Source organism: Trichosurus vulpecula, chromosome 6 (assembly GCF_011100635.1).
Source record: "Trichosurus vulpecula isolate mTriVul1 chromosome 6, mTriVul1.pri, whole genome shotgun sequence".
NCBI lineage: Eukaryota > Metazoa > Chordata > Mammalia > Diprotodontia > Phalangeridae > Trichosurus > Trichosurus vulpecula.
In genome coordinates, this window is record NC_050578.1 from 206216103 (window position 1) to 206242810 (window position 26708).

Below are 26708 nucleotides of genomic sequence, written 5' to 3' on the forward strand. Positions count from 1 at the left end.
CCTGAAAGAGTCTTGGGGAAAACACCAGGGTCTTTAGACCATACTTTGAGAACCACTGAGATACATAATACTTGAAAAAATTTTAATGAGGGAGAGATTAGTTTTAATTGGAGAGACCAGGGAAAGGTTTATAAAAGATATGGGACCTGAAATGAGCCTTAAAGGAAGAAAGAATTTAACTGGTATAGCTAAGAAGCATGTTTCAGGTATGGGAGACATCCTCTTGGGCATTAAGCTAACTCTCCTTAAAGCTAACCTAAATCTCTCACACTGAAATCTCTCACACCTTTTCCTTCCTTTTGTTCTGCCCCCTCTCTAGTCTCTTCTAGGCACTTGAGTACAAATATTTTTGTGGATCACCTGTGAACCTCCCTAAAGTTCCCCATATCTCTGTTCTGTTTCTAAGACTACAGTTGGCCAACATTGTCAGAGAGGCTGACCAGTTCTGAGTGGCCACTGTTTGATATCGTCTTCAGACTGAAATAATTTTCATTGACATGGCAATATTAAACCAGGTGAGACTCAGAACTGATGCCAGAAGACATATTCTCTACCCTCCACAAGTAGAAAATACCCTTTCAATGTCACCTCCCCAACCAGCTGTGCAATCGTCCAAGATTGGGAACATCTTGAAGAACTGAGATCCATAGGAAAGAAGTGAAATGTGCAGGCTCATACTTTTCTAGACCCTCTTTTTCCCATCCCCCACTAGGAAAAAAAAAAACTTTTTGAAGTTAGACTAAGGGAAGAATTGCCATGTCCTCCCCTCCCCCAAAGCCTCTAGTCATAGAAAAGACACAGTTATATTGACACAGGAAGTACTATGTAGTGGTGAGAACAGCGTTTGGGGCTTGCATCTTGGCTCTGCCATGACCTTGGGCAAATGCCTACTTCTTTGGGTTTTAGTTTCTGCACCTCTAAAATGAGGGCATTAGATTAAACAATCTTCAAATTCTCCGACTTGATCTTCATCGAACCCTAGTAGTTTCAAGTTTAAATCCTTAGAAAATATAATCTTGTGGATCCAAGCTCGTTGGCTCAGGCTCAGGCTCAAGCTCAGGCATCTATTTCCCCACTCAATTCCTCCTCTATTTCCATTTGCCTGTAATTTCTCCTGACAAAATAAAAATAACAAATAACAAAATAAAATTTAAAAAATAGGTAAGTAAAATAGGCTACACATGCATATATAAATGTACATATACGCATACACATACATACACATACGTATACATGTACACATACATACACATACACATATACAAACACACATGCACCCAGGTGTGGACCAGATTATCTTTCACATACCTTCTAGTTCTAACATTCTTTGTTCTTTATTCTAAATACCCCTTCTGGCTCTGAGAGTCAATATTCTACCTTCTAGGATCCCTTTTATCTTAAATATTTTGTGATTTACCTCTACCCAGAAGTTAGTCTAAAAATAAACACTTAAATTATCCAGTCGCCATATAGTGTATGTTCTTCAAATTATACACTAGATGGCAGCAACAAGCCTGGGTAGTTTCAGCCCCAAATTAAAAAAAAAAAAAGATTAAGAATTATCTTGATTTCCTTGAAAAGGGGAAGCAAGCCCTGTGCCAAGAATAGTGTAGTGTCTGCCAGTGTAGGAGGCTCTGTTTCAACTCAAACTATTTATTTTACCTCAATTGAAATCCTTGGGAAAAGAATGCCTTTCCCTAGTATCATGTACATGCTTTGTAACTGCGCTATAGTCCTTTTCTATGGATGGTCACTTCAGAAATGTTATTTCCTAAGATAAGGATGTTAGTAATATTAATAGTGCTCTGTGTGTGTGTGTGTGTGTGTGCCTCTATCTCCCTATTTCACTTCATAGTTTATAATAATCTCAGACATTCATTAACTGATCAGACTCTGCCAGCAGCTTTGGAAGGCAGACAGGGCAGGCAATTTTGTTTTTTTAATCCACTTTATAGATGAGGAATACTGAGGCTCAGAGAGACTTGGAGATTTATCAGTGGTTATAGAGCCAATCACTGGTAGAGGAAGGAGGGGAGCTCTGGTCTCTTGCCTTAAAGCCCACTGGTCTTTATATGACTATGCATTGCTCTGGCTTTCTATATTTGTGATAAGAAAGTCCAAAGATCCAGAGATAATAAAAACTTCTTATAACAGTGTATTTCCTGCCCTGGCACCCCACGGGCTAGCTTTGACACATTTTTTCAAGGATTAAATTCTCAGTTGTAAATTGGCTGACTTTGGAATAATCGGCATATCAATAGACTTCCATTGATGGCCTCTCCCCATTACTCTCCCTTGCCTTTCTTGTTCCTCAAGGCCAAGTCCAAGTGTTAGTTCCTTTCAGTACTTCTTAAGTTGTGGGTTTCAATACCACATGGAGTCTTGACTCAGAGTCTAAGACACACGGGATCCAGTGCTGGCCTCCTGGCTGTTCCATGAACAAGACACCCACCCTATCCAGGCATTCTCTCTAGCTGTACCTCATGCCTGGAATGTTCTCCCTCCTCTGCTCCAACTACTCACCTCCCTGGCTTCCTTGAAATCCCAACTAAAATTCACTTTCGACAGAAAATTTTCTCCAACCCCTCTTAATTCCAGTGCCTTCTCTCTTTTAATTCCTTCCTATTTATCCTATATATAGCTTGTTTTGTATATATTTGTTTTCATGATGCCTCCCCTATTAGATTGTAAGATCCTTGAGGGTGGGAGCTGTCTTTTGCCCCTTTTTGAATCCTCAGAACTTAACAGAGTGCCAAGAATGTAGTAGGTGCTTAATGAATGTTAATATTTGTTTGCACCTTGTCTCCCTCCTTAGATTGTGAGATCCTTGAGGGTGGGGACTTTCTTTTGCCTTTCTTTGTATCCCTGGCACTTAGCACAGTACCTGGCACATAGCAGGCACTTAATAAATATTTATGGATTGATTGATTACCTTGATCTCACTAGTCAAAAGGATCTTGCCTCCTTCAATCCTAGCCCTCTCCGCTTGACTTTTCCTCTGCAATCATAGTCTACTGTCATTTGCCTACAAATCTTTTCTCATGAACAGTAGCTCAGATTTATATGATGATTTAATAAGAAACACAAAATGCTTTCCTCGAATCCTCGAAAAGTCCCTATGAGATAGTACAAGAGTTATTATCCTGGAAATAGAGGATCAGAGACAGTTAAGTATTCAAGATCACAATTGGGACTCTAACTGAACTCTCACCAATTCAAAAGACTAAGTTTAGGGGGCGAGTATATTTTATTTATTTTTAAATATTTCAGCAATTCAACTCAATAAATATTTGGCTATGGCAGTCAAATGTTGTGGCTTTGGAGTCAGAGGGCTTAAATTGTTACTGTCTAATTATTGTCTGTATCCTTAAGTACAAGAAGAAGGAATTTGACCGTTATGCCAGAGGCCATTAATTGGCACCCACTGAAGGTTTTCGAGCAAAGGAATTTCCCTAGGGTTATGGCAGATGCCTTTGTTTAATTGAATTGTTTACTGGGTACATATGGTCTACCTGGCGCTGTCTTGGGCCTCAGGAGAAGAGAAGAAATCACTAAGAAGTGGGCCCTGCTCTTAAAACATTTGCAGTCTAATTGTGATGAATAGGTCCAAATAAATGCATGACAAGAAGGAAAAATGAAAGAGTTAGATAAGTAAGCAAGAAATGTCTCAGAGTAGTAGGCAATTAATTTATGGAATAGTATGGACAGCAATTGTGAATCCAGGAGAGAGAACCCTCTAGGCTGGGATCATCTAGGAAGGCTTCATGGAAGAGGTCAGGCTTGAGCTGGGTCTTGAAAGGCCTTGGGCTATGCTTTGACTGGTAAGACTAACTCAAGCTAACAAAGGGAGGTCGGACTTATATCCCATAGGAGAGTGTTTTTATGCCATATACATGATGTAAACGTAAGCCGTCATTATTACTATGGCAGAACATGAGATGGCGCACGGTAATCAGGTGGCGAAAATCTATGGTTTACATTCTTATGGGCAGTATGGTCAAAAGACTTAGATTCAGGCTTCCACTCTGCCACTCACTCTTTGTAAGATGAAATGTGTCATTTTTTTCTCTCTATCTTAGCTTTCCTCATCTTCAAAATGAAGGGCTTGGAATCTATGATTTCTAAGGTCTTTTCTACTGACAGTGGATGTTCTAACAGCCTTTCCACCTCCGATATTCCATGTTCTAAGGATCCATCTAGCTCTGACATTCTGTGTTCTAAGGTCCCTTCCAATTCTTATTTTCTGTGTTCCCAGGGCCCTTCTAGCTCTAACATTCTATGTTCCCAGGACCATTCCAGCTCTAACATTCTATGTTCTAAGATCCCTTCCACCTCTGATGGTCTGTGTTCCCAGGGTCCTTCCAGCTCTAACTTTCTATGTTCTAAGTTTCCTTTTGGTTATGATGTATCATGACTTCATCACATAATGACGGACATGTCTAACCTCTAGAATAAGAAGATGTGTGTTGTTAATAGAGCTCTGCCATTTTACCTGTGTAAAGTTGGCTCATTTCAGATTCCTTACCTATAGATGGGATGGCTTCTAAAATCCCTTTTCGCTTAAATCTCTGACTCATAGGCAGATCCAAAGGTCTATTCTTTACCTTTCTGCTGCCTTTGGGATTGTGAACAATTCATCTTAGATGGTTCTCCAGTCTGGGTTTCTTGTGCTCTCTTTTTTTCAATTTCCCCTGCCACCAGATTTTTACAATTCTTCCTCTCTTGACTTTTGGGGCAAACGCAGTTGTTCAGTAGTCTGGATAAGGAATGGGACTAGGCTTGTGATTCCACTGGTATAGGGAACTGCCAGATAATAAGGACATTCCCTTACAGTCTTAGGTCAGAGGTCCTTAAGCCTGGAATCCTGGAACTTGGATCTAAAAAAAAATTGATAACTGTATTTCAATATAATATTTCCTTTGTATTCTCTTGTATTCTATTTTATTGTGAGAAGGGGCCCATAGGCCTTCTCAGATGGCCAGAGGAGTAGTCCATAACACAAAAAAAGGGCTAAAAAAAACCTCTTAGACCACTCCCAGAACACTAAGAGTTTAAGTGATTTGCCCAGGGTCATATAACCAGCATTGGTCAGAGGTAAGACCAGAAACTAGGCATTCTTGGCTTCTAGGCCTGCCCCTCTATTCACCGTGCCTCAATACTTTATACTCTGAATTCTCTTAAAACAACTCATTGGGGGTCAGGAGGGGAAGGGAAATTAATAGACAGGGAAATCAAAGTGGCCCTATAAACTCTGCCATTTTATGAGCACTCTCTCCAGTTCCACAATTCCAGAGAATATCTGCTGCTGACCTTTGAAATAACATGCTCAGTCTCAGTGATAAGAGGAAAGTCAGAGAAGAAAAGCTAGGGGACTTTCCCTCTGATGGGAGGGGCTGGAAAGCAGTAACCAATAACAAAGGCTTAATTACCAATGCAAACTGACTGGTTTTTCTTTATGAGGGGCGGCCCTCAAAAAATGTAGTGTCTTCCTGGCCAGAAATCCTTGGTGGCTCCAGAAGAAGACGCAGGTAATGGTGCTTTCAGTCACTGGGTTTTTTTTTTTTTTTCTTTGTGCCTGAGAAGTAGAGGCGTATGTAACTGTCTGCCTTGGCCTCTTTCCTGTTGGCTGTTTCCGAAAGCTAAGCTTTCCTGTTTTCACTTGTGAGCCCTAGGTTTGGCCAGTTGAGGTAAGCCTGTTTATTTGGAGTACAGGCCCCAAGTTTGGCGCTGGTATTTTGAATAGTTTGGGCAAACAGAGTCCAAGCAATATAGGGATATTGAGGCCTGGGATAACTTGGAAGGTTTTCTCCCAGGGCTGAGGAAGACACAGACACAGAAACTTGGGAACAGTGGTGCTGTCATTCCTCCTAGGCCAGATGAGGAAGGAAGTTTAGTAAAGTAGAAAAAGCACTGAGATGGGACTCTGAGATTGGGGTGGGGCAGGGGGAGAGGCGGGGTTAGAGCCCCAGTTCTGACCCCTGTTATCTGTGTGACCTTAGATAAGCCACTTTCCTTCCCAGGCTCCCCATCTGTCAAAAGAAGGGCTTAGATTTGTGCAGTTGGTGCAGTGAAAAGAGCCCTGGGCTTCTAGAGTCTAAAAAACCAGAAGTCTAAAACCACTCTTGATACTTTTGCGATTTGGGGCAAGTCACTTGACTTCCCTGGGCTTCCCTGGGTTTCTTCAACTGTAAAATGACGGTTGGACTAGATAGATGACCTCTTTCAGCTCTATGCTCTTATGATTCTTTGACCTAAGTGTTTTTGAATTAGAAACATTAAAAAAAGAAAACAACCGTTTTGGGTACTCTACTTTCTAGATGAAAGTCATGTTGGGATCAAGGTTCTGGCAAAGTGTTAGTATCATTCCTTCTGATCTGAGAATGAAACTTCTTTTAGAAGACACATGGAATCTTGAGGTTACATATATAAGTGAGTCAGTTCTCCCTCTTTCCATATGAGTCTCCTGCCTGCTCATATTGTAAGTACCACCGTGGATTAGATTTTTATGCGAGGTCTCCCAGAGATCTTCCTACTTGACATTGTTTTTAATCATATGGAGACCACAGGACCAACCTCTTTCAGGAGAATCGGCAGCACCTGTTGCAAAGTCTTGTCTTCCCTGCCTCTTCTGTGCTTGCCTTGACATATAGTAAGCACTTAATGAATTCATTCATTCACCTCTGAATCAGAGTTCAGAAAAGATGACTGACAATTATTAGCAGTATTGCTTTGGATGAATCATACCTCTAAACCTCAATTTTCCAATCAGAAAAATAGAGAAGATGGTATTTGTGCTGTCAAGCTGGTCAGAGGTGATATGAGGAAAATGTTTAAAATATTACATCAAAGTGAGCCGCTGATATTGTTATTGATTGGAGATCAGCCTTAAAATGCAAGGAACCTCTGGCAGAGAAAGGTTGAGAAAGCCATTTAATAGAGGAGAAAATTAGCTAGATCTGGAGTCAGGAATGTGGATTCGAATCCTACCTCTGGTTACTACTTGTGTAACCTCAGTGAAAGTTACTTCCTCTCTCCTGTCAAGTCAATAAATTATTAAGTACCTATTAAGTGCCAGGCACTGTGCTAAGTGCTAGGGATACAAAGAAAGGCAAGAAACAGTCCCTAACCTCCAGGAGCTCACAATCTAATGGAGGAAACAATATGCAAAGAACTATGCAATACAAGACATATACAGGGTAAATTGGAGATAATCTCAGATGGATGGCAGTAGCATCAAAGGGGACCAGGAAAATCTTCTTGCAGAAGGTCAGATTTTAGCTGAGACTTTATACGGAAGCCAGGAAGCAGAGATGAGGAGGAAGAGCACTTCAGGCATGGGGAACAGCCAGTGAAAATGCCTAGAGTCTGAAGATGAAGTGTCTTGTGCAATGAACAGAAAGGAAGAAGTCACTGTCACTAGGTCACAGAGCCCATGGAAGGAAATAAGTTCTAAGAAGACTAGAAAGGTAGAGAGGGACCATGTTGTGGAGGGTTTTAAAAGCCAAAGAAAAGATTTTATATTTGATCTGGGAAGTAATAGAGAACCACTGGAATTTTTTGAATTACCATAGAAGTATCAGAAGAGATAATCAGGCAAATACAAGAGATGTTACAAAGACAGAAATGACACGATTTTGCTTCTGTTTGGTTGTTGGCAAGAGAGTGAGGAGTCAGGGATGATACCTAGATTTGAAGCTTGGTATACTGAAGGGTGGTGATTGCCTCTGAAGTAACAGGACAGTTAGGAAGAAGGGAGGGTTTGGGGGGAAGGAAAAAGAATTGAGTTTTTGATATGTTGAGTTTAAGATGTGTATGGACATCCAGTTTGAGATGTCCAGTAGGCAGCTGGAGATTTACAACCGAAAGTCAAGAGAGAGGTTAGAGCCGATTGAGCAGATCTGAGAAGCATCTTACACAAAGGTGATAATTGAATTACTGGAAACTGAGGATATCATCAAGAAAAAATAGTATCATGGCAGAAGAAGGCCCAGTATAGAGCCAGGAAGGAGGGACCCTACTGTTAGTGAGTGCAACTTGAGGATCCAGCAAAGGAGACTGAGAAGAGGCACTCAGACAGATTGGAGAACCAGGAGGGCAGTATCTCGAACAGCAAAAGAGAAATGTTAAGAAGATGATGATCCAGGCCTCAGTGTCCTCATCTTACAAAGTAAGATTTATTAGCGAAGATTAGATTTATTAAGGGGATTTGTTCTGTGAAGTTTGAATTCAGTCAAAGGGCCACACTTGAGGACCTAGAGGGCCACATGTGGCCTTGAGGCTGCAGGTTCTCCACCCCTGGATTAAACAATAAGATTTCTAAGTTCTGACCATCCCATTGAGGTATAAAGGGCTAAGAATTACAGGGTTTGCCTAAAATAGGCAAAAATGCATATTTTCAAGAAATGAAATGAATGAAATTTTTGACCACATTTTATGTAATTGGAATATTAACAAATAACATCTTCAACATGACTTCCATCATTTGTAATGCAAAGGTTGATGCGCTTTGAAAGATTCAGGTCAACTGGATGCAATAACTCCACATTGCCGCCAATTTTGCTATGTGTCCAGATTTTAGGGACACCCTGTGGATTGTTTCCTGACACTAGGGTCTATCCAACATAGGAGTCAGAACTGGGAGGGACCTTAGAGATTCACCAGTCCTATTCTTCTATCAGTAAAATGAAGAGGCTGAGGATGAAGGCACATGACTGGAGGACAGTGATTTGCCCAAGTGACTGTAGGTAGTAAAGTGAGGCTAAGAAGAAAGTGGTTGGAATTTGGAGAGGAGAAGAGAAAAAGAAACTGGGCAAAAGAAAAAGTGGAAAAGTGGAAGATAGGGAAGACAAACTCAGTCTACGCCACAGTGTTACTGAGAGCTCACCATGGTTATTACACTGTTCTTTTCGTTCATTTTATAAACCACATCAACCATGTTCCTTTCTAACAGCTAGAGAGTTCTTTGACCAGAGAAAATGTAGAAAGCTACCTGCCTCCATGGAATGGTGATTCAGTGCAGAGGAAGAGGCAATAATGATTGGTGTGGCTGGATCTCCCTGGGTGTGGAGGAACTAGGGCTGGGACCCAATAACTCTTCAAATATGGGCTGGCAAGCTCTACTTGTTTGCAAGGCTGGGTTAAAACGCTTGTGACAAAGACCTTTAGAATGCAGGCACTATGGTACTAGAAGTCCAAGCAGAAGCTGGAGGGACAATTTAGTGAGGTCATGGATGGGTTAGATGAGATGATCTTTGACATCCCTTCTGGTTCTACCATTCTATGGTTTTGATTAAACGTAGCTACTCAAGAGACAGCATGTTATCGTGGAAAGAAGATGATTCAAAATCTTGGAAGGAAAGCCTAGAGTCTGCATTCTGGCCCAGTTTTTTGGGCAAAATGACTCCCCGTTTTTTGTGCCTCAGTCTTTGTATCTCTCCAAAGGGATGATACTTGCCCTACTTCATAGTTTTGTCATGAAAAAAAGCATTTTGTAGACCTCAGAGTGCAGATATGCACATAAAGATACATGTATGTATGCTTATGTATGTTTATGCATATATGGTTCAATGCAAATATTTAAAATAAATATACAACATAAATGTATAAAATGACTATATATTTCTATGTACATGAGCTATAGGGATAGGGACTGGACTAGGTGGCACAGGTGATAGAGATTTAGATTTGGGTCTGGAAGACTTGGGTTCAAATCTCATCTCAGACACTTAGCTTATTTCTCTGGGCCTCAGCTGCCTCATCTACTAAATTGAGGGGGTTGTACATGATGACTTCTAAGGTTCTTTCCAGCTCTAAACCTGTGATCCTCTGATCTGGGATTTAATTGATACAGGGAGCTCCCAGGTGAGCAAACTTACTCTACCAATGAAGGCTGGTACCTTCTCTATAGTTTATAGTCTTAGAGAGTTGCCCAGAGCACAGAGAAGTTAACTGACTTATCCAGGGTCATACAGTCAGTATGTGACTATGGCAGTGCCAGGGCTTGAAACCAGTTGCTTCTGGCTTCAAGGTGGGCTCTCCATCTATGCCCTGCTGCATCTTAGCTTAGCTCTCTTCAACAAAACACATTTTATTCATCACCCCTTAAGATTAGACTCCAGAAAGACCAAAATGAATAACCTCTCTTCTAGACACATGGTAAATGGTGATTGCAAAAAGCATGCCTGAAACTTTTTCTCCATTTCCCAAGATCTTGACAAGAAGGAATTTGCTTTGGCCAGAGGACAATGATAAAGAATGAGCAGATAGATATTCTTGGGGAGGGGGAAGTGTGGATGGGAAGCAGAAGGAGAGAGTGGATAGAGCTAGGCATGTTGACACGTCATACAATTTTACATTTGGAAGGATGTTTAGGAAAAAGAAAATCACAGCTCACATGAAGCCCAAGGGTTTAAAAAGTCAGCGCTGGAGCTAGAAGGGACCTAGAATATTTGTGGTGAAAAGGCTTTTAGAAAGAAAATTTTTAAAAGGAAAGCTTCTTTGAAGGAACTGTGTAGATTGAATTTTTTTTTCCTTTTCCCAAACAGGAAAAAATGCCACTGGTTGCTGATAAATGTCTATTCCTCATTTAAAAACAAAAACAAAAACATTAGATGTTAAGCCTTTATTTAAAAATAAGAGGTAGGTTGGATTCTGGTTTTGAATCTATCAACAGAAGGAGGGACTTTGTCTTGACTAAACTCCTAGTTGCTATAAATAGGTCTCTCTGCTCCTACTTCCCTTTGCCTCTAGTCAGTACAGAACCAGACCTGCTCACTTGCAGGAGGTACAGTTACTGAAAGTTGGGGTGAGCTTTTGTCTTCTCTGAGGCCATTGTTATCTAAATTGATCTCAGAATTGGCCACGTGGTGTCATTGGGCACCATGATGATTAGGTGAGTTTTTTTTTCCTTCTTTTAAATAGCATAACTATAGCAGAAAAACACTGGATTTTGAGTCAGAGGAGAGCCAGGTTTGAGTTTCCATTCTAATATTTACTAGCTATGCAAACCTAGGTACCTCACTTTTTTTTGCCTCAGTTTCTCCATCCAGGGATAGTATTACTTATCCAGAGGGGTTATGAAGAAGTCACTGTAAATCTTAAAATATAGATTTATATTATAAAATAAGAACTGTAATTATTTTGGGAGGTATCTCAAAAATCCTAGTGCAGATTTAAGCTATTAAACTTTCAATACCTTAAAACTACACCAAGACTTTTGAGACATCCTGAATTATTCTCATAAGATACTAAACTAATAAAGCTTAAAACCACTAAAGCATTTCAACTTTGGGGACACTTTGTAGGGCACTTTAAGTTCAGCAAGATCGTTTACATTATCTCATGTGCTCCTTACAATTACCCATGGGAGCTAGATGGTGCAGTGGATAGAGTGTCAGACCTGAAGTCAGAAAGACTTGAGTTCAAATTTGACCTCAGATGCTAGTATACTAGCTGTGTGATCCTGGGCAAGTCACTTAACCCTGTTGGCCTCAGTTTCCTCATATGTAAAATGAGCTGGAGAAGGAAATGGCAAACCACTGCAGTATTTTTGCCAAGAAAACCTCAAGTGGGGTTGCTGAAGAGTTGGACATAGCTAAAAAATTAGTGAACAAAAATAACAACGGATACTGTTATTATCCTCATTTTAAAGAGGAGGAAGCTGAGGCTTAGAGTGAGTGAGGGTTATTCAGCTAGCTAATGTCTGAGGCAAGACTGAACTCAGCTCTAACCATTGTGCCACCTGATACACTTGCCTGCATTCTTTCAATAGGCTAAGGCATTTCCCAATACTCACATGCTTTGAAAAGATAAGGCTAGGAGAGAGACAGAGAGAGAGAGAGAGAGAGAGAGAGAGAGAGAGTGTGTGTGTGTGTGTGTGTGTGTGTGCTCGCGTGCATCTGCATGGGTGTGACAGACATTGATTAGGGGGCTTTGGTGCCTGACAAAAATTCCTTCCTTCCTGTGAGGCTCTCCATGTTGCTGACTCCTGTTCCTTGGGAGTAATAACAGGAAAATCTCCAGGACTTCTTGCTTTGCTGACTGGGATTCCTGGAGCTGCTGCTCTTTGTCTCCTGACCAGTGCACTCCCAAAGACACGCTGTCCCTATGAGAAAACTCCTTGGGAGGCAGGAAATGCAGGAATGTGGCCCTATGTGTAAGTGCATCTGCTAGTTTGCCAATCCCTAGAGTTTATCAGCTTTTATGTCTCCACCCTAAAGAATTTCTGTGTGCTCTCTGGGCTTAATCTTTTTCCCTATTAATCAACAAGCATTTACTGCTGATACAAAGAGAACAATGTCATAGTTTCTGCCTTAAAAGAGCTTACATTCCAGCCTCTGTGCATTTTAGGAGTTAATTCCTATAATTCCTACAAGTCAATTCCTTGCAGTCCTTGTAAGTGAGCATGTTGGACTAGAGTTGGGGTCTTCTTCTACCTCCTCTTCCTCCTGCTATAGTGGAAAAATACTGGATTTTGAGATAGAGGTGAGACCTGCATTTGAACCTCCATTCCATTTATTAGCAATGCAAACCTGGGTAACATTTGTTTTCCTCTTAGTCTCAGTTTCCTTGTCTAAAGATAATATTGCTTTCTCTTTGTTATCTTTCTCCTTCTGTTATTCCTTCTCTTCCTTCTCCTTTACTTCCACCTCCTATTCCTGTCCTTGGACTGGAAGTCCACAGCCCCTCAGAGATCCACTAAGGGGATCAGCACAGGAGTTCTGACCTGTTCTGTTTTGATCTGGGCCTTCTGACTTTTTTCAGGGGCATGTTATCCCCTTATCCTGGTGCTGCTTCCCCTTCTCCTCTCCCCTCACTCTTACTAGGGGCTCACCATATACGTGCCACACACTTCGAATACCTACCAGCTCAGCCTCACTGCAACTTAGAACTCTGGAGCTCAAGTGATCCGCCAGCCTCAGCCTCTCTTGACGCTATGTCTAACCTAGATCAGAGGTTCTTAGCCTATGTTCCATGGACCCCCAAGGGATCCATGGATGGACTTTAGGGGATCTGTGCACTTGGGTAGAAAAAAAATAATTATATCTTTACTTTTCACCAACCTCTAACTGAAATTTATCATCTCCTTCACTTGTGAATGTAGGCAGCAAATCATATAGTAACAATGGTAGCTATGCCTTTAGCTCCAATAGAAATCAGATATTCTCACAAGATATCACAGTGGTTGTAAATATCTCAAAATATTGTTTGCATTCTTCAGTATGTTGAAATTACTATGGTAGTTAAACCATTTGCTAGACATGTTTCTATATTGTAACTTTAAAAATATTTTAATAATTGTATTTCAATAGAATTGCTTTCCTTTATAATCCAATGTATTTTACTGTATATATGTAAAAACATGATTCTGACAAGGGTTTTTACCATAGGCTTTACCAGACTGCTCGAGGAATCCATTGCATGAAAAAAGGTTATGCTTTAATGTTCCTCCCCTCTAATGTTCTATGTCCTAAGGTCTCTTTGGCCTCTAAGGTCTTATGATCCTTTTACTACAGGATATGGCCTAGTGCCTCCCAACCTGTTAATCATCTTCTGAGCACCAGAGAGGTTCCTGTTTAGCTGGGAATGCAACTTTGCAGCAAGGATTGCCACAGTATTCTGGACACTTGGGTCCTGGGCACTGATGGGTTGGCATAGGACAGAGGGTGATATTTTGGTGGGTAGTTCTCTACCTGCAAACCTAGAATGTACTTGGTATAATATTAATAGTCTGTTTGTTAGTCAGAGGCAAGATTTTGAGAAGAGTTGACATAATTATAGGGTTTATTAAATAATATATACAATCACATGGACATACTTATATTGGGAAGGTACAAGAAGGCATGTGTGCATCATTGGTCCACTTCAGTGATACACACTAGGTCCTGGTTTGCTTAGGCCCATGAAAATGAAGGTGCATGCATAACTGTATTTAAAGGCCAGCTCTATTCCAGCTAATAGCCTGAACACTGGTATACCAAAGGGAAGGATTTCTTGAATTCATTTGGAGTTGGAGGCTATATTCATGAATATTCATCAGTCGCTCTGCTGTATCTACCTGATTGTCAGTTTGTTCCCCACCCACTGTGCCCAACCTGGCCTTAACAGTCCCCAGATTCTAGGAAATAACTAGCTCACACAGAGGACTGTGCTTTGGCAACCTCAAAACTTAATAAGGTTAACTTAATAAGTGACATTAAGCAAAGTGTAGCTTTAGATTGTAAATTCCATGAGGACAGACCCAGCTTTCTCTTGGTCAATGCCTAGAACAGGGCATGGCATGTAGGATAGTAAATGATTATTGATTGTGGAGTGAATGAATGACTTCCAGGCATAGTGAGGTTTTCTGCCTAATGGACAACACCTACTTTGGTTTAGAAAGGATTGATAATCTGGAGAACAGCTGGCCAGGGGAAGACAGGGTGGTCAAAGACCTGAGTCCATGACATGTGAAAATTCATTAAAAGAAATGGGAATGGTTTAGCCTGGAGTAGAGAAGGTTGGAGGCAGAGGAAGATAGGATAGCTGTCTTTAAGTACTGAAAATGTTATATTGTGAAAGAGGGATTTGATTTGTTCTGTTTGACCTCAGAAGGCAGAACCAGGCCCAACGGGTAAAAGTTGCCAAGAGTCCGATTTAGCCTTGATATCAGGAAGAGCCTCCTAACACTCATGTCTGAGTGTAATGGGCTGCCTTGGCAGGGAGGAGATTCTCTCTCCAGGGAGATCTTCAAGCCAAGGCTGGAGGATGATGGGTTGGGTGGGTTTTGGGACATGGGTTGGACTAGATGGCTGATATGGCCCCTTTCAACTCTGCAGTTCAGCAATTCTCTGAGCTGATAAAAGGGCCCCAGAAATACCCAAATGCTTCAATCTGGGGTAAGCAAATAAAACCTTATAAACACAAGGACTGGAATTCATTTGGATTAAGGGGTTATATTCCTGAATATTCTTTTATCACTATGTTGTCTCTACCTGCTAACCAGTCTATACCAGCCCAACACCCAATGATTTACTCTTTGATGGGGAAGACATCACTTCTTCCTGGGCTTCCCTTTGCTCCTCTGTGAAGTGAGGAGGTTGTCACTGAGTTGTCTTAAAAAACCCCTTTTGGCTCTAACATTCCAGGATTCTGTGACTTAGTTATAACTCCCATCAGGTACAGATGAATATTTTCAATATTTATTTTATAGTGTGTTAATAGCTTCAATATTTATTTTATAGTCTGCCATTTCCATTCAACAAATGTTGGATTAAGTACCTACTGTGCTAGTATATAATATATCGATATCTCTATCTGTAGGTAGACAGGTAGATGGATAGATAGATAGATAGATAGATAGAGTTTGGAGGGAGGGCACATAAAAGAAGATCACATGGTACAGTGGAAGGACTACTGGTTTTGGAGTCAGAGGATTCGAGTTTTAATGCCACCTCTTATACTTACTACCTGTGTGAATATGAACAAGTCATTTTATCTTCTTGGGTCACAGTTTCCACATTTCTAAAATGAGGAGATTAGATTAGATGGCCTCTGAGATCCCTTACAAGTCTATGTCTATGATCCTATAAGACAGAATATAGAACGGCCCTGAGGTGAAGGAGCTTCTATCCTCATAGGAGGGATACATATAATGGGCCCATAAATTGCTATGTTACAATGTCCAATCTAATTAAGAACAAAGGAAAGATAGAGAGTTCTTTAAGAAAATTTGAGGATGGGGATATGAATTTCAGCTGGTGACAAAAGTCAGCTCTATGGAGATGATGCCAATACTTTGGTTCCATAACATAACATAAGCTAGAAACATAAGCTAGCTTACATACAGTATGTCTACCATGTGAAATCCAGTACTGAAATATTCTATTGTCAACTTTAGCATATCACATTGGCATTGGCCAACTGGCTCCTGGGCTTGATCTTACAGAAACTTTCTGAAGCGTTGGTTCCAGAAAGAAAAACTTTTCTACTGGCCCTCTAGGCAACCTTATTACCTTACCTTAATGATGTCCCATAGTTAAGAGGCAATGGGGAAAGTGCTGGCTCTTGCCTTTCCTCCAAGGTGCCATGTTGCTTCAGCTGTGTATGTCACCTGTATATGTGATTGCTGACTCCTCAGTAAAATGTAAGGATCTTGTGACTATGGATTTTTTCATTATTTGTAAGTTAGGGTCTAGTACAGCTCCTGACACTGTGAAAAAGGAAGATATGAGTTCAAATTCTGCCTCTGGGATTCACTAGCTGTATGACTTTGAAATCAGTCATTAATCTCTATGTGCCTTGGGCAACTCTCTAAGACTTACTGGTATACCAGAAGTTCCCCCATGACAAAAATCATACATCCTCAGCAATGACTAGACTTGGAGAGGTTTTCATCTCTACTTTCTGTGACCTCAAATTGGATTTAATGACATAATGGAAAAAGCTCTAGACTGAATCCTAAGATGGGGCTTCTACTAAACTCTTGTGCTACTTACTAGCTACATGACTTTGTAAAGGTCATTTGCTTTCTATTTCTCCAATCAGCCCTGGTTGCCTGATATCTATAGGGTTATTGTGAGGAAAAAATGAGTATGGGGAGGGAGAAGACTTTGCAAACTGAAGGGCTATATAAATTACAGATTTTCACCTTCCCCTCCTCCTCACATATCATTTGTAAAATCTTAGCAACCACATTTACCGACCACATGTATGTGTTGAGCCCAGGACTAGGTAGTGTTCTCACCCTTACCTCTCCTTGCTCTGGGCAGGATATCCTCCATCTCTATAATTAGTCAATCAATTAACATTTATTAAGGATCTCTTCCTATGTGCCAGGTATAGTACTAAGTGCTATAAAGTAATCTTTCCATTGAAATCCTTCTCTTCAAAGCCCGGCTTAAATGTCACCTCCTCCATGAAATCCTGGGATTTTCCCTAGTCAAAAGTGATTTCTCCTTTTGTAGAATCAACGTAGCACAAATGCTTGACATTTGCTGCATGTGTGACCTTGGCTATGGCATTACACGCTTCTGATTCTCCATTTTCCCTCCAGTAAATTACAGGTAAAGTAATAACTATGAAGAAAGTGTCCCTGGATTTAGAATTGTAGCATGAATGTAATAGAATGGTTTAGCCTGGAGTAGAGAATAACAATGACAATAATAAGAGGGAGCACTTGTAGACCACTTTCAGGTTTGCAAAGTGTTTTACAAATATCTCATTTTATTCTTACAACAACTTTGGGAAGTAGGTGCTATTACAGTTATCCCTTCCACATCATGGGGCTTAGGAGCCCAGCGCCCCCATGATCTGGAAAATGTGTAAATTTTTTTGACTATCCCTTTGCATCAGAGAAGACGTCTGGTATTTTTTTTTGATGGGGTGTTTACAGTCCTTACTGTAAAATATGGGTTAAGTATTTGGTCATAGGCTCTGTGTTGTCTGCTAGCTTTTGTGTGTTTTCTGCAGCTCCTACAAAACTCCCCCCAAATTCCCATTTAATTTTTTATGCCAACCCATGATATATCAAAACCACGATGGGAAAGTCATGTTGTGGAAGGGATAACTGTATTATCCCCATTTTATAGAAGAGGAAACTGAAGCAGATAGGTTAAATGACTTGCCCAGGGTCACACAGCTAGTAAGTATCTGAGGCTAGATTTGAACTCTGACTTCAAGCCCAGTGCACTGTCTACTGTCCTTTCATTTTAAAGATAAGGAAGTTGAGATTCTTGCCATCACTTATTCAAGGGGTCACAGGGAGTAATTGGCCATGTGGGGATTTGAGTCTAGGGTCTCTGACTCCAAAATCCCTCACTCTTTCCACTGCAGTGCATTGTACATTAGGAATTGCTCCATAAATAATAAGCTGCTACTTTTCCTGATAATGATGGATGGTAGAGAAATGAGATGTTGCTGCTGTTGTGATTTCTGTTGTTGGTTTTTGGCTTTTTATTCCCTCTCCCTTGTTCTTCTCCCCATGCCCTCCAAGACCCTCAGCATCTGGCCATCTATAGTATGTATACTCCTGTCACAGTTGGATTTCCCTGATGTCAGCATTATCCTCTAGACTGCAGGGCGACAGTGCTTCCTCACACCCTGAACTGTGTATTTTTCTCTTTTGGTCTTCTCTGTTTTTATAGTTTGATCCAGATCATGAAGTCATTCCCCTTCCCCCACTTTGAAAAAAAAGAAGTGTGTGTGTGTGTGTGTGTGTGTGTGTGTGTGTGTGTGTGTGTGTTTAGGGTAGGGGTAAGTAAGGCACATGAATCTCTTGGCATGGAAGTGCTGGCAACATTCCTGGCTGGCTTGTAATGCCTCCCTTACTCTTGGTCACACTGGCTTGATAAAATATGCTTCCTGAAAGCGCGTTTGTATACCTAAACATCTTGGCTAAAAATAATTGTTTAAAAGAATCAAATTAGTCAATGTCAGAATTCCAGATCTTAAATTTAGCTCCGACTTTGCCTAAAGTCATTTCCTTCTTTCAGCTTCAGTTTCGAGGCCTTTTTTATGAAACGAGAGCAGTGATGCTTTTGTGGCCATCTCCTTCCCTTCAGGGTTATTTGAAGAGTGCTTGTACGTCTTAAATGGTAATAGAGATGTGAAGGTTATTACTATTGTCTTAGGTGACAAGGCTGGTTGTACAGGCCATAGAGGAGTTTCATGCTTTTCAGTTGCTGCACTGTTTATTTCCCTTGAAGCACAGAACAACGGCCATATAGAACCCAGTGACTTTTAGGAAGTAGGTACAACTAACATACTCAGAATGTTAGAGCTGAGAGAGATGATAACATAACAGAATGTAGAATGAAGCCAGTGAAAGGGGACTTGGAACTCATGGAGTCCAGAATTCTCTACTTTATAGTTAAGGAAAGGAGGACCTAGAAAGGAGAAATCCGAGAATTTGAGAGTTGAAAGGAACCTCCATGCCTGAAAAAGTCCCCACTACAACAACATACATTTCCCCCACCCCCACCCCACTCAAAAAAGAGTCACCCAGCCTCTGCTTAAAGAACTACCTCTTTGACCGGCTAGCCATTAACACCTGATGCAACCTATTCCATTTACAGATAGCTCTAACTCTTAGGCAAGTTTTTCAACTGTCAACCATAAATTGGCTCAAGCCATCCATAGTTGCTGGATGGACCTGCTGGGCCAAAAAAAGCAAGTCAATCTTGCCTTTCAAATGGCTTCTATTTAAGGACTTGAAGCAAGCTAAACTGTCCCCTGCAAACTTTCCTCCTCCTTACTGAAGATGTCCCCATATAGCTTAGACTCCACAACCCTCTCTATCCTCATTACCCTCCTCTGAATGCCCTCCAGCTTATCAAGGTCCTTACTAGACTCTGGCACCCAGAATTAAAGACAATATCCTAGGAGCAGCCTGACTAGGGCAGAGAACAGACCTAATGCTCCCTTCTTATTCCTGGAAGTGACTGCTCTTCCTCACTGCAACCCAAGATTGCGTTAGGTTTTTTTGGCTGCCTCACCGAGCTGCTGCTGACTCATTGAACTTGTGGTCTACTAATCATTGCCTCTCTCCTCCCCTCCCCCGCCTCTCCTCTCTGGCCATGCCTCCCCCATCTTGTGACTCTAGAATTGACTGTTTTGAGCCCAACTGTAAGACTGGATCTGCTAAGACAGGAGGGATGAATGTAGTCTGCCTTTTTGGACTCTGTCATCCGCTGTATCAGCCATCCCTCCCAGCCTTGTGCTATCCACAAATTTTGATGAGCATGCCTTCTATGTTTTATCCACTAATCAAAATGTTAAACAGTATCAGGTCAGATTGCTAATTCTCTTCAATTACCAAACATTTGATCCTATGATTTATTCAAAGTCTCAGCTAGTTAAAGTGACAGAGCAAGGATTTGAACCCAGGTCTTACGACTCCTTTATTCTCTCTGATATACTCACTGTAGCTTTCAGAGCTCCACAGCAAGTTAGCAGCAAAACCCAGCCTAGAATCTGGTTCTTCTCTAGCTCGTTCCTCTATTACACGAAGGCTGTCTCATCTCCCTTGTTTAAAATGCAGTACAAATGCCAGAGATACTCATTTGCTGTGTAATGGTAGGGTGAGCCTCAATTTCCTCCTGTGTAAGCTGAGGGGAGCTGAATTTTATTCTCTTTAATATCTCTTCTAGTCCTAACATTCCATGTTGTAAATGTGCCAGAAGAGTGGAAGGGGGAGCCTTGGGGGTGGGCTGGTTAATTGCTGAGCACCAAAATAGTTGTGCTTTTAGACTGGACAGTTATGGGTCTGGGGAGATCAAAGAAATCCCAAGCACTCCTATCCTCTTCACTAGGCGGGTCACCTCTGACTCATGGAGTTATCTGCGCTGCCTCATATATTCTGGGAATCAAAAGAAAACTGTCAGGCTTTGAACTGTCCTAATTATTATTAATTATTAATTATAGCATATTCTAGTATATAGTATTACAGTATAGTATAGTATAGTATATAATATATTAATAATTATTATTACCAAAAGGAATTTGGTAATTATCTCCTGTAGGTTAGGTGATAAGGATGCAAATACAAAGAATGAAACAATCCATACTTGGCAGGAGTTTACATTCTAACATGGCAGAGAAATACATATATAAACATATAAAGAAGAAGGATAAAAAGAAGAAATACAAGGCAAATAGGAAGAGATAGTGCTAGCGGTTAGGGGAAATCAGTGAAGTCTTTTTGGAGAAGGTGATGTTTGAGCTGGGTCTTCAACCAAGTCAAGTCAGTAAGCATTTATTAAATGCCTGCTATATGCCAGGCACTGTGCCAAGTCTTTTGGCTACAAATAGGAAGAATGAAACAATATATACTATCAAGGTACTTACATTCTAATGAAGAGCCAAGATGTACATACATAAGTGCATACATGTATGTATGTGTCTATATGTGTGTGTATATATATGCATACATGTGTAGATATATATATATACACACACACATGTAAATATGTGTATATATTCCATATACAGCTGAAGTAACAAGGTACCCTGAAGAAAGAGATCAGAACTAACATGCTACAGGTAAGTCAGACCATTATCACTACTAATACCATCTCCATTATTAGTCCCCTCAGACTCTGAAGAGAGAGAGTCTAGGTCCCTAAATTCATGAGCCTTGGGAACAGCAGTGCCCTCCAGAACACTGACCCTGCTTTCAACCCAGGTCCCAGAGCCATTATTAAGGGGAGCAATAACTGTGGTGAAAAAGGCCTACCCTCCTTGCCACCACTAATAACAATCATGGGTCCACTGCAGTCAATGGGCAGGTAAGCCCAAGAGCCCTGACAGTGGCAGGAAGCCCCCAGACCACTTTATGGCTATCACCCTAGGAAACCATGGACATGTGGCCTGGCAACTGCTTCTTCCCATGGTGCAGGTTGTTATTGTGTTTGTCCTTAATTTTTGAAGAAGACCATGGCATCAGGGAAATGATGACATGACTTGCGGTTGACTTTGATATGAGTGAGGGAGAGCTGTGCAAGGTCACCAGCCTCACTTTCTCCTTCAGAGACATCTGGGTCCAGTGGCCAGATATTCATCAGGGTGACTGGAGTTGGCCTAGGATGCAATGGGAGACCCTGGCCCTTTTAGGCTAAGCCTTTTCATGTTGCAGTCAGAGCTACCGAAGACCCAGAAAAGAAATTTCTTGCCACCAGAATCGTTGGCACTGTCAAATGCTGCAACATCAAAAAATGATACGATATTATTTCCAGAAACGATATTGAAGAAGGATTATCATCTGCTTTGCTTCTGCACCCTAAGGTCCATGGGATCATTCCAGCTGATTTGTAAATGAAACTTTTCATAGGCGTTGTCTCCTGAATAGAACGTGAGTGGCTTGTGAGTAAGGACTGTCTTAATTTTTAAATGTGTATCCTTGGAACTTAGCATCATGCTTTGCACAAAGTAAGCACTTAAATGCTTTTTTTTAATCATTCATTCTTTCATTATAGTAGAACTTCTTAAAAAAGAAATATAAATAAATACAAAGTATTTTGAAGGGCACTAGTAGTTGAGGGGTTAAGGGTAGTTGAGGAAAAGGTTCTGGTAGAAGAAGGTGGTGTTTCTGGTGTGTCTTGAAGGAAGAAAGGGATTCTATTAAGGCAAGGCAGAGTAGAGATTGCATTCTAGTCACTGTGGGCAAAAGCAAGGAGATGGGATAAAGTGTGTCCTGTGTGAAGAACAGAGAAAAGGTCAATTTGACTGCATCATCAAAATTAGGAAGAGGAGTAATTTCCAATGAGGCTGGAAAGAAAGATTTAGGCTAGGTTGTATAAAGGCTTTAAAGATTAAGCAGATTTTACCCTAGAAGCCATAGGGAGCCAAAGCAGTTGGTTGAGTAGAAGGAGTCACAAGGTCCCATCTGTGGTTAAAGACAATCACTTTGGCAGCAGAGTATAGGATTGTTGTTTGTCCTTCATTTTTTAAAAAGACCAATGACTTCAGAGTGAAGCAGCTGCTTCAGCCACCTTCATGGCCATTGGAACAAATTGTTCTCATCCATCTATTCCTCCAGGAGAAGTCTTCGCACGCTTGGGGTAGACACCCTCCTAACTCTGATGGGTTTGAGGTCTATCAGGTACCCTCAACCTGGTTTAGTGGGGTTGTTTTACTGGGGTGTGGCTATTGCACATGCTACAGCTTCTTGGAGTCACAGGTGAGAGTTGGGTGAATCAGGTGGACATCGAAGGTAGATGAACCGCCCTCATCTCACCTCTCTCAGAGGTGCTAGTCCTCCCTGTACACCCTATACAGTCCAGTGTATAGGATAGACTGGGGTGGGAGATACTTGAGGCGGAAAAACCAATTAGGCATGTCTATTGCAATCATCTAGGCAAGGGGGAGGAAGGCACAGGTTAAGATAGTAGCCATGTGGGTACAAAGAAGGGGTTGGATTCTAGAAACATTGTGAAGGTAGAAAAAGCATTATTTGGCAACCGATTGGATATGTGGGATGAGGTAGCGTGAGGTAGGATAATGTGAAAAGCTTGGGTTTTAAACCATTTGGAAGAATTTCAACTTGCTGACTAATTCCTATCTGTTCTTCAAACACTAATTACTAAGGGAAAATGTAAAATTAATGAAAAGGAAAAGCTGGCCAGATTTAAGATAAATGATATAAAAACCATTACAAATTAAAAAGAAGTAATTAAAGAATTCCTGGAGAAGTATAAGCAGAGAATTATAGTGAGGGAAGAGGGTGAGGATGAAGAGTTTAGTGTATTTCAGGCCCAGTTCACAGGCTAGGAAGGGGGATTCATATTCCCATATCCCGGAATTATAAAGGAACTTAATTTTTCGGCTTAAAAAAAAAAACTGAACAACTATGAAGTATGCTACTGGAGAAATCCCTGGATTTGGAGTCATGAGCCTGGGACAGTATCCTGACCCTGGCACATATTAATTTTGTGACCCTGAGAGCAAGTCATTCCAAGCTTTCTGATCCTTCATTCACTCATCGGGAAAGTGGAAATTGTGATATTTGTGTCATTGACCTCCCAAGTCTGCTATAAATTAAATGTTCCATGTATTGTTAAGGGCTTTAGTAACACATTTTAGTGCAGAGGTGAGGTAATTTGTATGTGCCATCAGCCTTTACTGGTCTTGCTTCATCATAAGGGAAGGTTTGATTATGGGAGTGTACGCTATTTAAAAAGTTTTATTGGTATTAAACTTGGTATTAAGACTGTGGTATTAAAAAAGTTTTCAATACAAGTTTAGGGGACAAAGAAAAGTAATGAGTCTTCAAAGAGTTTGCCATTCTAAGTGTTAGCTGCTATGTGTGGGAAATCTGGAGGGGTGATGCAGGGATGCCCCTTCCCTCAGGAAGCTTGTGATCTAGAAAGGGTTAAACATCTACACAGCGTTGGAGAGAGAAAGGCACAATGTCCTCCTGAGGGTGCAAAGGATGGAAGTTGGATAGAATCTAGGAAGTCTTTAGAGGGAAGGTTTTTCACCTCCGTGGTTTGGAGAGAACAGGGAGTGTGCTAAGAGAAGATTAAGCAATAACACTTTGGAATATGGGATACATGAAAGGGAGAGGAGGAAGATAACGACAGAGAGGGGGGCTGAGACTGGAATTTGGCCAGCCTCTTCCTTTCTCCTCAGAGACCCCTTCTCTGCTGTCTTCATATATACCTTTGCGAATTAAGCCAATGACTGGCATATCCTGGGGCATTTGCCATCCTGCTGTAAGAAAGTAGGTGAGGCAGCCTGCTAAAAAAGGATAGTTCCCTGGATTTAGACCAAGGGGACCAGGGGCCACATCAGACTCTGCTTTTTTAGTAGCTGAATGACCCTGAGTAGATTACAATATTCTTTCTGAAACTCCAGATTGTTTTGGGGAAAGTACTTTGTAAATGTTAAAGAGTTATAGAAATAATAATTTAATAAACTAGTTTAATAATTTAATTGTAGAGACAATAATTATTACTATCAGCCTCTAAATCAGAGTTAGTGCCCAGCTACTCTGGTCACTTATGCAGTAGGAATCCTCCTCTGAGGGATGTCCAAGCTCTTTTGGAATTGTTGGAATCAAATTAAGATTTTCTGAATTTTTTTTAATGGACATTGAATGTCAGATCTGGGAGGGACCTCAGAGATCATTTAATCCAGTTCTCTGATTTTACAAATGAGGAAACTGAGGCCCCAAGGGCAGAGGAGATTTATCCAGGTGACACAGAGACTAAGCAGTAAGACCAGGACTAGAGTTTTTAGTATTCCAGATTCCCAGGAAAGCATGATTTCAATTGTAAGGATCATAAAAGTACCTCCCTCCCAGGGCTGTAGGGAGGATCAAACCAGATAATATTTGTAAAGCACTTAGCACATGCCTAGTTACATCATAGGTACTTAAGAAATACTTTTTCCGTTCCATTCCATTCTATTCAAAATAAAGCTTGAATTTTGCCATTTCAGTTCAATTCAATTCAGTCTTCAGCTCTTGCTTCTTAATGGCAACTTGGAGTTAACATGGGAGATGAGGCTTACCGCATAAACATTTCGATGGCAACAAAGTTGGTCCTTAATGGAAAGATGGCTGGAATGAAAACCAAGACAGCTGGGTTCTAGCATTGAAAGGAGGACCAGATTACAGGTTCTCTTGGAAGTTCTGGGAAGAGAGGGAGGGAGAGCTGTGTGAGCCAGAGGGCTTCCTGGTGGAAGGCAGGTTTGATCGGGGACTTGAAGGATGGGCGGGATTTGGAGTTGAGGGTGAAAGGCTATTACAATGGAGGGACATCATGATCATAATCATGAAGGCATCAATTAGTGAGGGGGTTAGGTTTAGTGAGAAGACCAGCTTGTTTGGAAAAGATGCTTTGAATGGAGGAGTTGCTTGTCCTTTGTTTTCAAAGAGGACCAATGACACCATGGGGGTGATGTCTTGACTCTTGTGTAAATTGGTTAAGTGAGGCAGAGTTGTGCAAAGTCATCTGCCTCACTCTCTCTTCCAGAGTCATTGAATTCTAGTGGCAAGACAAAAGTCAGAATGACTGGTGATGATCCAGGATTTGGTGGATGACACAGGCGTCTTTGAAGTCTGCCCAATCTCTAAGCATTCTACCGTGCCTGCCTTCTTGGTCATTGGAACAAATTGTTCTCATCCACCCATTCCACTGAAGGAAGTCTTGGGCTAGACAGCCCTCTACCTCACTGATGGATCTGAGGCACATGGGTTACTCTCAACTTGGTTTAGCCCATCTGCTGAGATGGTTTTACCAGGGTGTGGCCACTGTGCATGCTACAGCCTCTTGGAGTCACAGAGGAATAATAGACAGGTTTGAATGTCTGGCCCTGGAGTTTGAACAGTATCCCCAAGATAAAGGGAATCAGTTTAAGGTAAATATTGGGCATATCTGATCACCTTAAGTGGTCAATTCCCCTCCCTCCTTCTGCCCCATTGTTCTAATTCTCCCACCTATAGAGAACAGCAGCCTCTCAAATACTTGAAGAGAAGTCTCCTGGCCACCCCATTTCCCTTAAATGTTTTCTTCTTTATGTTAAATAGCCAGTTCCTTCAAATTAGGTGGCAGTATGGTATACCTGAAAGAACATTAGCTCTGGAGTCAATAGACCACCCACCCATCCCACCTCAGATGCTAACTACTTGTCTGAAGTTGAGCAAATCATTTGACCTCCTAGACTTCAATTTCTTTATCTGTAAAATGAGAGGAGTTAGACTCCATGGCCTCTGAGGTCTCCTCCAGCTTCAGATCAATAAGCCAAGAAACGGACCTCCTATCTCAGAGCCTGTGCCATCTTGATTGCTTTCTTCTGGATGTTCTCCAGCTTATCAATGTCCTTGAAATCTAAGTTTTTGGATGGTTTCCGTGTATATCTGTTATCAGCCTCTTCAGTTCTTCCTTTGAAGTATCTGTCCTTTTATTTAACTTACATTGTGAACACCCCACTTCAGGTCCTCCTCTTGCCTGGTTTATATTAATAGCCTCTTAGCTGATGTCTGTGCTTCCATTCTACCTTTCACATGGCTGTCGGATCAATCATTCTAAAATGTTACTTTGATAATCTCTCTAGCTCAGAAATCCGTAATGCCATCCCTACTCCTCCACAATAAAGCCCAAACGCCAGTCTAGCATTTAAAGTCTTTTACAATGTGGCTTCAATCCTCTTTTCAATTTGGGGGAGATAAGGGATAGAGCTGGGATTTCATTGGAAGAGGGGACTCCCAAGGGAGGAAACTCCCTTCACCA

At 41.2% G+C, this 26708-nt stretch overlaps 1 protein-coding gene across 1 annotated transcript in view; it reads left to right on the forward strand.

Annotated features, from left to right (window-relative positions):
* The first annotated feature begins 5470 nt into the window (after positions 1–5470).
* The window catches only part of SH3TC1 (SH3 domain and tetratricopeptide repeats 1), a 108458-nt gene continuing 87220 nt past the window's right edge, over positions 5471–26708 (forward strand). Inside the window, exon 1 of the mRNA XM_036763521.1 lies at positions 5471–5528. The gene's annotated coding sequence lies outside the window, so the exon portion shown is untranslated. The remainder of the gene's footprint in view (positions 5529–26708) is intronic.